Source organism: Artibeus jamaicensis, unplaced genomic scaffold (assembly GCF_021234435.1).
Source record: "Artibeus jamaicensis isolate MK-2021 breed Jamaican fruit bat unplaced genomic scaffold, CSHL_Jam_final contig_426, whole genome shotgun sequence".
In the NCBI taxonomy this organism is placed as follows: domain Eukaryota; kingdom Metazoa; phylum Chordata; class Mammalia; order Chiroptera; family Phyllostomidae; genus Artibeus; species Artibeus jamaicensis.
Window position 1 is genome coordinate 9,590,677 of NW_026521826.1, and position 13,680 is coordinate 9,604,356.

General features: G+C 43.6%; 1 long non-coding RNA gene across 1 annotated transcript; it reads right to left on the reverse strand.

Moving 5' to 3' along the window:
* Window positions 1–6,952: 6,952 nt before the first annotated feature.
* On the reverse strand, window positions 6,953–12,728 carry LOC119048009 (uncharacterized). Its single transcript, XR_008391746.1, has 3 exons — window positions 12,138–12,728; window positions 10,619–11,157; window positions 6,953–10,331 (listed from the first exon to the last, which is right to left on the reverse strand). It is a non-coding gene; the product is annotated as an uncharacterized LOC119048009 (long non-coding RNA).
* Between the last annotated feature and the right edge of the window lie 952 nt (window positions 12,729–13,680).

The following is a 13,680-nucleotide window of genomic DNA, read 5'->3' on the forward strand; positions in this document are numbered from 1 at the left end:
TCTTGCTTTCTGGTGTGAAAAGATATTCCAAATACATTATACCTCCCCTGTCCCTGATCTGGAATTTCAGAGAGAAATGGCATTTAGAAACCAAGATCTGAGTACTAATGTGTCCATTGGTCCTGGGATGACATTGCTGCAATGTGCTGTCAGTGGTGAGAACTCCAGAATTCCCAGCACCTAAAGACTCTGTCCCGATCTCTGCACTAAGAGATGACCAAACCCTAGCACGGCTTTAGGCAGCATAAGGCCATGTCTGTAGGATGACTCAAGGCCCTCCCTTAAATGCCTCCCTGGAAAGCTCAACACTGCCATGAGCATTTGCTGTTTCTTCTAGCCAACACCTGAGATAGGCTCCTGACCACACTTTCTTAGAGCATTTACTAAAAAGGGCTCCCAACTGTGGATCCTTCCTCTGTCCCTTTGAGATGCACATGTGCCTCCTGTGACTCAGGAATGTCTTTCTCGAGGCCCTGAAAGCCATTCCTTTGAAATGTCAACATCAGAGCCTCTGTCTCACAGTTTCTGTGGGAGGATAGACAGCTAACTTCAATCACTGCCAACTACCAGACACAAATGGCCTAATTGTACCTCCACCGACCAACTGACTAGTCTTTGTCATTTTTTAATTTTTTTTAGATTTTTATTTAATTATCTTCAGAGGGGAAGGGAAGGGAAGAGGGAGAGAAATATCAATGTATGGTTGCCCCTCGTGTGTCCCCTGCTGGGAGCTGGTCTGCAATCCAGGCATGTGCCCTGACTGGGAATCGAGCCACAATCCTTTGATTCGCAGGCCCGTGCTGAATCCACTGAGCTATACCAGCCAGGGCTAGCCTTTGTCATTTTTCACTTGAGCCCCTCTCTATCCTCCTCCCAGTCTTTCCTTTTCCCTTTGAAACACCCAGTCAGCCTGCACAAATCTCAGCTCTTTCTTTACTATCAGTAGTTACTGAATAAAATCTGTTTTCACAGCTTTAGCTAATGTCCCAGTTTGTCTTTGACAGTAGATAGAATTTAAAAATCATGAATCCATATTGAGACCTTTTTAAATCCAGGGGCATAGCATTTCTCCATTCAGTGTCACCTCCCTCCTCCTGCAGCAAGAGCCTTAGGTCACCCCACATATTCAATTTATTTACTCATTGCTGTGTCCTACTATATACACAAAAAATGTTTCATCATAATGACACGTATTACCATTAGTTACAAGCCCTATTCATAAGCTTCCTGTGGGTTTTTTTCTCTTAGAATATATCCCACTAGTCAGAGTACAGGCTTCAAAAGTTACTTGTTCCCTGGCCTGTGTGGCTCAGTTGGTTGAAGTGTTGTCCTGTAAACTGAAATGTTGTGGGTTTGATTCCCAATCAGGTCACATGCATAGGAGGTGGGCTCAGTGCCCAGTGGTGTGCATACAGGAAGCAACTGATCCATGTTTCTCTTCCCCTCTCTCCCACCCTTCCTCTCTCTCTAAAGTCAGTAAGCATGTCCTCAGGTGAGGATTTTAAAAAAGAAAGTTACAGTGGTACCTCAGTACTCATAATTAATTTGTTTTAAAATGTGTAAAGAGTTTTTCACTTGAAATCAATAAGTGGGGAAGGATGAAGCATTTCTTTTGTGCAGCAACATCGTGACTCATACAAATTCTAGCAAGTGCAATGAGTCCTGAGCAAGCGCCCAGGGCTGAAACATTTTTTCTTGTCCAAATGTGACAAGTACAGTGTTTGATGAGTTCTTAAGCTAATAAGTACCAAAGTATGACTGTACTTGTAATTTTTTAAAAGATTTTATTTATTTCTTTTTAGAGAGAGGGGAAAGGAGGGAGAAAGAGAGAGACAGAAACATCCATGTGTGGATGCCTCTCCTGTGGCCCCCACTGGGGACCTGGCCTGCAACCCAGGCATGTGCCCTGACTGGGAATCAAACAGGTAACCCTTTGGTTCGCAGACCCAAGCTCAATCTACTGAGCAACACCAGCCAGGGATTTATTTGTAATTTTTATCTGTGTTGTTTTATTATCAATTTGCTAACCAGTTAGATTCCTTTATTTCTGTTTGCACTAAACATTAAAGTGGTTTTTAAGTCCTCTTTCATTTAATTTCTTTTGAATATTTAAAATACACGATTCAGAGAGACTTCTGCAAGATGGAGGCATAGGTGGAAACACTGTGCCTTCTTGCACAACCAAGTTTAAAAACAACAAAGTTTTAGCAACAAAAATGCATCCAAATCACAGAAAATTGAACTAGATGGAAGTCTGACAACAACAAACCCTTCAGCCAAACCCGTAAGAGGGGCAGAGCTAGCAGCAGAGTGGGGGTCGGGCAGGAAAGATCCACCGGACCAACCTGGGCATGCAACCCAGGCGCACAGGCAGCCATGGGCAGATCCCAGGTGTGGAGTACCAGCAGGCGGGTGGACCCACTGAGGGCTGACCGTAGTCACTCATTCATGCGCAGATAAACTGGTGAAGGAGCGAGCAGTGAGAGGACCTCGTAGGCCCCAGCAGGAAGCAGCAGAGGGGATTGCTACTGCTCCCTCTCTGACCCCGCCCACACATACAGCGTCACAAACCAGCGAGTGGGTCACCCCGCCCTGCTGAACACCTAAGTCTCTGCTCCTCACACATAACAGGCGCAAATAGAGCAAAACATTATGGCTCAAGAAGAACTCAAAGCCCCAGAGCCCATAACTCTAAGCGACGAAGTAATAGCCAAACTTTTGGATGCACAGTTCAAAACACTGGTGATCAGGATGCTCACAGAACTGGTTGATTTTAGTCACAAATTAGAGGAACATATGAAGGCTAAGCTAATTGAAATAAAGGGAAATGCACAGGAAACCAATAGTAATGGAAAGGACACTGGGATTCAAATCAAGGGAGTGGACCAGAAGGAGGGAAAAAATGACCAAACAGAAAAGAATGAAGAAACAAGAATTCAAAAAAATGAGGAGAGGCTTAGGAACCTGCAGAACATCTTTAAATGTTCCAACATCCGAATTATAGGGGTACCAGAAAGGGAAGAGGAACAGCCACGAGGGGAAAACTTATTTGAACAAATAATAAAGGAGAATTTCCCCAGTCTGGCAAAGGAAATAGACTTCCAGGAAATCCAGGAAGCTCAGAGAGTCCCAAAGAAGGAACACACCAAGGCACATCATCATTACATTAAACAAGATTAAAATGAAAGAGAGAATCCTGGAAGCAGCAAGAGATAAGGGGACAGTCACCTACAAAGGAGTTCCCATCAGACTGTCAGCTGATTTCTCAAAAGAGACCTTACAGGCAAGAAGGGGCTGCAAAGAAGTATTCCAAGTCATGAAATCCAAAGACCTACATCCAAGATTGATCTATCCAGCAAAGCTTTCATTTAGAATGGAAGGGCAGATAAAGTGCTTCTCAGATAAGATGAAATTCTAGGAGTTCATCATCACCAAGCCCTTATTATATGACATGTTAAAGGGACTTACCTAAGAAAAAGAAGATAAAAAATATGAACAGTGGAAGGACAGCAAACTCACAGTTATTAACAACCACACCTACAACAAAAGCAAACTAAGAGGACAGCTAGATCAGGAGCAGAACCATAGAAATGAAGATCACATAGAGGGTTAGCAACAGGGGAGTGGGAGAGGAGAAGGGGGGAGAAGGTACAGAAAATAAGTAGCATAGACAGTAGGTAGAAAATAGATAGGGGGAGGGCAAGAATAGTAGGGGAAATATAGAATCTAAAGAACTTGAGACATGCGGTCATAAACTAAAGGGGGGGATGGTAGGGGAGGGGTGTGCAGGGTGGAGGAGAATGAAAGGGAGGAAACAGAGCAACTGTAATGGCATAATCAATAAAATATATTTAAAAAAGGAAAAAATAAAATGAAATACATGATTCAAAACGAAAAAAGAAAGATATACTTAGAGGTGTCACTGACAGTCTCATCCCTATTCCTCCACTTTGTTCATACCTATGGCCTATAGGTGATCATTTTCATTTGTTTCTGGTTTATATTTCCCATGATTCTTGTGAAAGTGTTAGGGAGGACAGACAGTAAACTAAGGCAGGGAGGAGGAAGGGGACCTGCCTTAAGATTCTGTGTATATCACGTCCATGGAAAAGAAAGCCTTTGTAAAGATTTTCCTAGCTGGGAAAGGAAGCCTCTGTAGCAATTTCACTAGCTGGGAAAGAAAGCCTTTATGATTGTAAATTAATCCCAAAGTCTGGAAGAGGAGAGAAGGAGGGGGCACCTAGGAGCTGGCTAAAGTATATAACCCCTGAACTTCAATAGTTAGGGCACTCAGATTAGCTGAGCACCTGCTTATACCTTCTGGGTCAAGTGTATAAAACAAACTTATTAACAACTTTATGTCCTCTATACATAGGGCATTAAGACTCATTATGTAGGGCATCCTGAGTAGCTGGGTGTCTGCTTGCAGGTTTGTACTCCTGTGTTTTATAAATAAACTTGCTATTTCACTTCCACTATACAACCTTGTCTCTTGCCTGAATTCTTCTCTTGCAAGCAAGGCAAGAACCAGGGAGGGGAATCCCCCTGACTCTGGTCTCCCCAGTAATAAAAACAAGACCAACGCACATGTACACTCTTTCTCCTCCCCCTTTTTTACACTAATGGTAGCCTGCTTTATATGTTCTTCACCACATTGCTTTTTTTCTCACTTGATAATATACCTTGGACATTCTTCTAATTTTTAGCAATTTCTTTATTTTTTATATGACTGCATAATACTCTACTACTTGGCTATTCCATGAGCAATTCAACCAGTCTCTTATGGATGGAAACTTTGACTATGCTTTTAATATTTTGCTATTGTAAGTAATGCCCCAATAAATAACCTTTTGATATGTTGCTTTGCATTTCAAGGGGTGCTTCTTCAGAGTAGATTCCCTGAAATTGGATTAGTGGGTCAAAGGCGCTGCAGCCCTCCTGACACCTTGACTTCAGACAAGTGAGCCCCATCTGAGGTTGTCTTATTAAATATTGCTACAGTCTCCTCCCGAGGAGACGAACGGTTCTGTATTCCTGTCAGCAATGCCTGAACATGTCTCTCTCAGATGTGGAAATGCTAACGTAGAAAAACATACCTGTTCCAGATGCCTAAAATTGGAGGGTTTACCTCATCGGTGTCGTCTGCTGCCAAAAAGCTAGTCTTCTAACTCATACAACCACAAGTTTGCTGTGTTTGTGTGTCCAACAAGACTGAAATGAGACTCTGTGCAGGCAAAAAAGAAAGAAAAAGAGGCCACAAAGAACAGCAAAACCTTTGCATGATGGACTGCATGCAAAACTACCTGTAAGGAGAGCCTTAAATATAGAGTGTGGAGTCTGGAAAGCACTGGTCAAATGAAACTGATGATGACACGTGAACATCACAGACACTCCATCAATCAAGGAATTAGGACCAGAGCAGCCCCATGAGGACTGAGAGAAGACAAATAATATGTTCCCTGCACACAGGAAACAGGTGTGCAGACCCGGCCCCTCTTTTAACTAGTGTACTTTTTAGCTCATATGAGGAAGTTGGGTAGTTTAATTAAACCTCTCATTAGTAAAGTTTCCAAGTTTAGCTTTAAATATAATATTTAGGGCAATGAGAAATAGCTATATGTTTTGAATAAAAAATTTAGCTAACTTCACCCCAAACTCATAAAATCCAGTGCATTAATTTCCTATTACTACTATAATAAATTACCACAAACCCAGTAGCTTAAAACAGTGCAAATGTATTCTTTTTGAGTTCTGGAGGTTAGAAGTCTGAAATGTGTCTTAATGGACTAACATCAGGGTGTTAGAGGAGCTTGTCCAGTCCCTAGAAGCTCCGGCACTCCTTGGTCTGTGGTCAGCTTCCATCTTCAAATGGCCAGTCCTGTCTCTCTCATGTGGCCCTCATCTGGCACCAACTTGTTCGTCCTCCTCTGCCCCAGTTAAGGATGCTGGTGCTGACAGTGGGCCCACACAGATAACCCAGAATATCTTTCTTATTTCAAGGTCAGCTAATCAGCAAACTTAATTCTATCTGCAACCTTAATGCCCCATTTCCAAATAACCTGACACATTCATGGGGCCTGTCAATTAGGATGTGGACATGTTTGAGGCTGTTATTCTGCCTCCCATACCAGGGAATACTGAACTTTCTTGTTCCCAGGTCCCAGTGTAGTGCAACATTCAAAATTCTACAAAGCCTTGAAAATGAAGCATATCTTCACTCAAAGTCCCTTGAGGACACAGAAAAAAGTTTCAGCTGTTCGTGTGGTAAATCCTCTTTAGCCATCCCTTCTCCTTCCTCCTGAGGATTCTCGTTCCCCTTCTCTCTCTCTCTGTCCTTCCAGACCTATTTTTCCTTCTCAGCAATACCCATACCTCACCTTTTCTCTTAGAGAAACCCAACCCTCCCCTGTTCTCAGCTTCCCCATTTGCACCCGTTCACCTCACCCAATTTCCTGGAGAATGCCGATAGAATGGATATGTTGTTTGCTCCTCCAGATCCAACTTGTGTCCTTTCCCACTGTGTTCTGTGCCTGGGGGGCCAATCTTGCCCTCTGGCTCACGGTTGGTTTGGGTAGTGCAAAGCACCTGCGGAAGGTTGGGGGGCTAGAGAAGAGGGAAGTGGTGGGTCTGTCTCCACCTTTCCCCAAGGCTTCAACTTCTGTCTGGCAACCCTATCCCCAGCCACAATTCTTCTTCCAGGTTCTGATCATCATAATCTCCTCCTGCCCCTTCAGACCTTGGAGTGGGAACAGCCTCCCAGTGTTGCCAGCTCGGTGGGGGGGGGGGGGGGGGGGGCTTAAGAACCCTTGTTGGTTTTATTACACCCACACCCTCAGAAATAGTCCCTTCATTAAATTCTCAACATTTATGTTAATATTCTAAATCATGTGTCCTGCAGGGACCCTGAAAATATAGTTTTAGTCCAAGTATTTACAGTTTATTAAAACACACATATACACACAAATTTCTGACTCATGCTATAACACAGATAGAACTTGAGGATATTATGATAAGTGATTCAAGCCAGTCACAGAAGGACAACACGGTATGAGTCCCCTCGTATGAGGTATCCCAGGGTAGTCAAACTTATAGATAGAAATAGAACGTTGGGTGCCGGGGGCTCGGAAGGGGGAATGTGGAGTTTAGTGTGATGAGCAGAGTTCCATCTGGAACGATGAGAAAGTTGTGGGGCTGGATGGCAGTGATAATCACACAACAGTATGAGTGGACTTAACGCCTCTGAACTACGCACATAAATTGGTTAAGATACTAGATTTTGTTATGTATTTTTTTCACCACAATTTTAAAAAGAGAGAAAACAGTAAAAATTCCTGTCACACACGATAGGGATCTTGGCTTGAGTTCAGACTATGACTGCTGCCTATGATGGGATATATTTAGGCAAGCTCTGAAGAAATGGTGGGGTGGCCTGCCAGAGTTTATGTGTAAGAGGGCGGAGAATTCATTTTAAAGGAGGAAAGACACGGACTCCATGGGCTTGACCCAGAAACTCTGTCTGGCTTATCAGAGTGCTAGAGCAAGTTTCCCCTCAGGCAAGGTCCCCTTAAGCACTCTCAAACCCCTGAACAGTCTCCGTAGCACTTCCTGCAACCACAACCAAATACATAGTTAATGCCCATTTCTCCAGGCACTAAAAGCTCTGCAAACAGGCCTTAGTTCAGGCTGCTATAGGCAGGGTGGCTTATAAACAATAAACATTTATTTTTCACAGTTCTGGAGACTAGAAGTCCAGGATCAAGCTTGGAGGCAGATTCAGTGTCTAGGAAGGACCTGCTTCCAGGTTCATAGACATTTGTCCTCCTGCTGTGACCTCACGAGAAGGGGTGAGGGAGCTCCTTGGGGTCTTTTCTACAAGGACACTAATCCCATTCATGAAGGGTCTGCCTTCAAGATTCATCTCTCAGAGGCCCCACCTCCAAGCACCGTATTGAAGGTTAGGACTCAAACATATAAATGGGGTTGGGGGTGCATTCAGTCCCTCACCGGGACCATGATGATTTTATTCATGGTTTTGTCCCCGGCACCCAGCTTAACCTCATCAATAGTAATACCTGCTCATTCCATATCTGAATCAAGAACGAACTCTGAATGCAGTCTGGCAGTCATTAGCATAATCTCTTCCTCCCAGCCCTATGAATGCATGTCTGGGTCCTGGAGTTACAAAGACTGTAAATTAAAAAAAATTGTCCCCATGAACTCCATAAAACTCCAGGGGCACAAGCAATGTCACTCAGGACCTTCGGAGAACATGACACACAGGTGAGAGCTCTCAGGCTGAGTGTGAGCCTCAGAATTTCAGAATTCACAGCAGCCCGTCACCTGACAGTGGGTCACGGTAAGTCACACTCTGACTCTCTCTCTCTTTCCGGTCCCAAAATATCCTAATGTCAGCCACCCCAGAGCTTTTAAATGACTTTTCCCTCTTTATTATTAATGTTTTGAAGCCACATTAATCAAGGTAATTATATTTAATGGATTTTATAGCTATTAATATAATTCTTGAGATATTTTTGCATGAGGGGAACTTTCCCACCCTGCTCATGTATTCCTCACGTAGCGTACAGTTCACATTAATGCTGGTGACTTGCGATCTGGACAGTAATCATGGTCGGCTGTTTCTGCTGCAATATTAAAACGCAGTTTACAATCTGATTGTCACAATGGAGACCCTGGGGAAGGTTTCTGACCTCCGCCAGAATAAAGGGAAATCAAGACCCCATTTCCTTGATTGTCTCACCACACATATCTGCCGATATCTGCTCCCAGCTCCTGCGCCTGTTAACTCTCTTTCTTGTTATGGCAACGGGCTTCAATTCTACTTAGTCTGGAAACTGTCTCGTATCAATATCTTGGGCCTTTATCACCTCCTACTGACTGAGAACATATTGTTATGATTATTGTTTTTGTTAATTTATTGATTTTAGAGAGACAGGAAGGGAAAGAGGGAGAGAGAAGGAGGGAAGAAGAGAGGGAAGGAGAGAGAAACACTGATTTGTTGTTGCACTTACTTATGCATTCAGTGGTTCCTTCTTGTATGTGACCTGACCAGGGATCGAAACTGTAACCTTAGTGTATCTGGACAATGCTCTAACCAGCTGAGCTACCTGGACTGAGCTACCTGGCAGGGCTCTTTTTTATTTTAAAAAAACCTACTCAATATAACTGTTGCCTAATGCTTTGCTATGTGGGCCTTTTCAAAGTCCCAATAATGAAATGCTTTCCCTCTTTGTTGACCAAGACTGGAACTGAAATACACAGGTGTGAGTACATCCTCATGCTGCTCCTTTCCATAGAAAGACCAGAGGGAAGAAGGGAGAAAGGGACAATAGGTGAGTGTTTGGGAACATTAGATTTGCATGGAGAGAATGTATATTTTGTGGACTGGTTCCTTTCTGAATTCTGGAGTTTTTGTCATATTACCTGCAAATGTATTTAATGCTCCTCAATATGATTTCAGCATTATTTTTGGCAAAGGCTCACACCATATGTCAATCATCTATTATTCTGCATTCTTTTCCATGTGATTTATCTTCCTGTTCATGGCCGCCAACACTTACCCTGACCGCAATCTGTCCCATGTGGACACACGAAAGCTCTGGGTATTGGCAATAAAAAGGAACCAAGAACTGACACATTCTACGTGGATGAGCCTTGACAACACTGGGCTAAGTGAAAGAAACTTCTCACAAGAGATCAAATACTATATGAATACATTTATCTAAAATGTCCAGAGTAGGCAAATCTACAAAGACAGAAAATAGAATAGTGGTTGCCAGGGGCTGGAGAGGAGGGATTGGGAGTGACTAAGAGGTGCAGGATTCCTTTTGGGGGTGAGGAAAATGATAGCAAATCGATTGTGGAGACAGATACACAATTCTGTACATATGCTAAAAACCACTGAGTTGCACCCTTCTGAACTGTATGGTATGTGAGTTATAGCTCAGTAAAGCTGTCACCAGACAAAAAAACAACTCATGGTGAGGGGAACAAGGGGGAAAGGAGTAAATTGGTATTAGAGAAAATGAACAATGAGACTTGTAGAAATCAGAGGAAGATAAAGAGTGTTTTTATTTTTAAGAGAAAGAAAAAAATATGTTCTTGTTAAAAAATAAATAGGGCTTTTCACCCCATTCTTAGAGTGCTGTTTCTAAAGTATGTTCTAGAAACTGCAGGAATCAGCAGGAGTGGAGAAAAACTACCTGGATCACCGCCGCAGAAGTGGAAAACAGTCAAAGGGCAGAGCGAACAGCGGGATCAGACACACCAAAGCCAACAGTCTGAACATCAGGAAGCAAAGCGGAAGAGACAGCCTGGAACAAAGGGACAGGAAAAGAATTTCGAAATAAAAATTAAGTTAAATGGGACAAGAGAGCCCACTTTCTTTCCCCTGGCCTCTTTTTTTTTCCTTACTCCACCCCCGCTACCACCCACACCTCTCTCTCTCCCTCTCCTCCAATTAGAGTCCTTATTCCAGCTCTGTTCACACCAGGCTCGAGCCTGCCGCGGGCCCTGGGAGCACACGGAGTAAGCGGTGGCATGGCTGGCATGAGCTTCCACCCACACCCAGCTTCGGAGCAGCAGTGTCCCTGGTCCTCACCATGGAGCCAGCAAGAACCCAGCTTCACAAAGTGGCCGGGAAAGTCCCTTGATGCCAGGCCAATCGGCCACTTGCAAGAGCAGATAGTTTCTTGGAGCCAGTTCCTTCCACTTCCTCTCTCACCAAACATCTGGCCAGGGCACTAGACCATGAGGCAGGAAGTCCTGAGTTCTTTTTTAAGCTGTGACATTCAGTGTGGAGGCAAGTCCTTTCCATTCTGTAGTTATGCAGCAACTTTTTCCTCTGGGTCACTTGGGGTGGGAGACATCATCCTCGCAGATGCTCTGGTCCCCATCTTACAATTCTGAAACTTGCACAGGAAAATCAACAGTCCCATGTCACAAAGTGAGTCACTGGTCAGGCCAGGATTAGAATGCCCCAGTCCTCAGAGCCAGGTCTTACCCACAGGCTCAGTATTACTGTCAGGGTGGCCCTCTGGTAGTGCCTTGTTGGTGAGAACATAAAGCTACAAGAGGCAATATATTAGTCTACTCACATTTCTTTTTTCATGTTATTTCACCTATGTTAGTGTGAGAAATCTGAAATTAAGAAAGGTTAGATTGCTTAAATTAAAACAACAATAACAACAACAACCCGTAGCTTTTTCTGATTCCAAATCCTATGTACAATTAGCTAGTCTTTACAATAATACATATACCCACTAACAGACGTGTATCACATTTTTTTTAAATATCTTTAAATTGTGTACATTTGCTGTTTAAGAAGAAAAGTCTGTCACAAAGCCAGATGCCCTGGCCATGTAGAGACGCGAGAGAGTCAGAGGGGGCACGGGGGCAGGGAAAGACTCTGCACCATTCCTGTTTCATCAGGTTCCGGAAGACAAGCCTCCAAAGCAGACCTGCAACAACCTAACGCTAAGAACAGGATGACCTCACTTGTGTTTGTTCAGATCTGTTCATAACAACTCATTCTGGGACTAAACACGACCTGGCTTGGAAAATAAGATTTACACTTCCAGAACCATGCATCAAATCAGACCCTCTAAGGAACTGGGCATATTAGAAAATTAGAACTTCAACCCCCGGAAAAAGCTTTTAAAAATAATTATTACCACCCTGACTGGTGTGGCTCAGTTGGCTGGGTGTCATCCCACAAAGTGAAAAGTCACCAGTTTGATTCCCAGTCAGGGCCCATGCCTGGGTTGTGGGTTTGGTCTGCAGTCAGGGCATGCACAAAAGGCAACTGACTGATGTTTTTTCTCTTTCACATCAATGTTTCTCTCCTTCTCTTTCTCCCTCCCTTCCCCTCTTTCTAAAAATAAATTGTCTTTAAAAAATAATAATAATCACTACCATTCTATCCCTAGTCCACCAACCTTCCACTAAGTTCAAGAAATACATAATTAAAGAAATAATCACCTGTAGAATCACCAAGTATTTATTAAGCATCCAATTGCTTATGGTTCTGGGCTAAGCACTGAATAAAGAGATTTGCATAAAACTGGTCTCTCTCACTCTCCAGTTTTAAGACCTTACCATGTAAGGTAGAGAGCACTCACCTGGACAAACAGGTTCTGAACACAACAGCAGGTGGTAACTTGAAACCATGCCAGTGACTGGTCACTAAAGCATTCATCTGGTCACTGTCAGTGCATTTTGGGGGTGGAGAGCCAGGAAATAGCATAGGAGGCGTGTAGCTGTTGAGTTTCTGAGGGAGGCCGGGGCTCAGTGGCAGACACCGCCCAGGCCTCGTAGAAGATACCAAGTCAGTCTCCTGGTAGGTAGAGGAAGCTTCAGGATCAGGTTGCAGAACGTGGGGAGGAGACTGAGGGGAAACAGCTGGGTTGGATTGGGAGGGGTCAGAGGGCAAGCAGCACAGGTGTGGCTAGCAGAGAACTGTGAAGTGGAAAAGGCTCTTCTGAGAGGAGTCAGGCAAGGGGAACCAACCAGAGAGCAGCCATTGCTGGCAGCCCCACCCACGGCTCCCAGCCCAAGGGGTTTCTCAAGATTTCAGCTGTGCTCAGAGACCTAGGGTGACTGCAGAACATTTGTGGTTAGTGGGCATGGGGAAGCAGAGGGTCTAGGTAAAAGTTACAACATGTGTTTTGGAAGTCAAGGTGTCATGGCATGAAAATGTGTCTCCTGTTCAGAGGAAAGGCTATGTGACTGGATCAAACGTACCTGGGAAAATGACATCCTTAGATCTGTCCTTGATGAGAAGATCTCAGCAAAGCCCTTGATATTTCTGCCAATTAATGAAAACCACACAGACGGGGATAATCAGGAGCCATAAATTTTAGAATCGGACCTTGTAAAAGAGATATGGGCAAGTACTTAAATCTGATTCAACATCATAAAGCCTTGAAAGTAAAGAGAATAGCTGTCACTGAAAGCCATTGCACTTACTAATTAACAACTGTACGCTTTTCAAACCATTTAGATGTGTGGCAACATCTCCCCTGGTCCCACAGTCCAGACTCCAAACCAGATACCACGTCTCACTTGCTGAGAGGGGCCAGGGCTAGATGGAAACATTCCATTTCAATCCCTCGAGAACACACACTGTTCTGTAACTAGGCATGCACATATTTGTTAAAAGAAACAACTAAGGCATCTCAATGAGAAAAAAATGATGGCAGGTGAGCGGCTAATAAATTTCCTCCACCCCCACTAATTCTCAGAAAAAGTCAAATTATAACTGGAAGTGAGATATTATGTCTTTGCAAGACAGAGTGGTAAAAAGTCAAGATTGGCCATAGCCAAGGTGGAGAAACATTCTCTCCTACACATCGGTGGTGCACTGATACCATTTTTGAGGGAGAGCAAGTTGGCAGTAACTATTTTAATGAAGTGTCCGTGACTTTCCACCAGCAAGCCACTTTCAGGTGTCTGGGCCAGCTTCCACCTGTCCTAGAGAATTACTCAAGTATGTGCACCAAGAAGCAACAGATGTTTATTACAATGTTTAAGATTTTTTAAAAAGGAAACAACTTAAATAGCCATCATCAGGGAGACTGGCTAAATTTTGGCATGTCCATGAAATACAATGTAGCCATGAAAGAGAGAATGAAGTAGATTTATATGGAAAAGACCACATAAAAA